The sequence below is a fragment of the Pinus tabuliformis genome, chromosome 5_1, assembly GCF_031772625.1.
Source record: "Pinus tabuliformis cultivar Carrire ecotype Pingquan chromosome 5_1, CPIR1, whole genome shotgun sequence".
NCBI classification, from domain to species: domain Eukaryota; kingdom Viridiplantae; phylum Streptophyta; class Pinopsida; order Pinales; family Pinaceae; genus Pinus; species Pinus tabuliformis.
This window is the reverse complement of record NC_142305.1, coordinates 217,942,583-217,943,668: the sequence shown is the minus strand read 5'-3', so window position 1 is coordinate 217,943,668 and position 1,086 is coordinate 217,942,583.

Genomic DNA, 1,086 nt, shown 5'->3' with positions numbered 1-1,086 from the left:
GAATTAATTAGTTTGATTTAAGATTTTATTCCTATGCTCAAAAAGCTTAGAGAGAAGCCTCCCGAGGTCACTATAATTTTGACCTTGTAAAGGGCTAGGAAGGTCAATATTTCAACAAAGATTATGAAACTGAGATCTAATGTGGTTTTACGTGGGGCACTCTAAGAGGAAGTGATTTTCATCCTCGATGTCCATATTCTCACACAGATGGCAGATTCTTTCCATCCATGTTGTCTTAGGAACTGCCCAACAACTCGTTTCACTATGGAGCTCATGAGAGTTCATTGTAATCTTGGCTATATTAATTTTCTTCTTTGAGCTAGATAAAACTAAGAGATACTTTTGATCTTCTAGGGTGGGCTTGATGACCTCCTTATAATATCTTAATTTTATTTTAACTGTCAACTCTTTCTCACACCACATTTTTCTTTGAACTTAGAATTAACAAAATTTTTAATGTTATTAATGTTTTGCAATACAACATTCTCGTCAATCTCCCAATGTTTTAACTAGGCCCTGGTGTCTTTATACCAACCCCGTTTGAGTCTTAGGTGGTTTTGGCTGGAATTTAAAGCTAGCTTAGGAAGTCTATGGTTTCCTATGTTATTGAGTTTGTGTTTGTACAACAAAATCCTAGTCATAGATAGGCTCTCGATAGGGGAAAGACTCACTTCTATAAGGATAATAGGATAGGGTGTATTGCTTTTAATTTTGAGGTTATACATTATAAAACACTTCTGCATTTGCTCAATCTTTCTCTAGGATTCTTCAGAAATGTTGCAACCCCAAACCTCACATCCATATAAGATAACAGGAGTGACTAAAGTTTCAAAGAGGAACTTCTTTCTATCCCACATTACAAGGTTTGTCATTTTACAATTATTTTCAAGACCAAAATAAGCTTCCCACGCCCCATTAATCCTTTTCTCAATGCCATAGTTCTAGTTGAACATGTGATGAATATCAATTCCTAGGTACTTGTAAGAAGACACTTCCTCCAAGTTACTATTGTCATACATAAAATTAGCGTAAGTGTCCTTCTTGGATTTGATAATCATAACTTTTGTTTTGTCAGTGTTAGTAGTC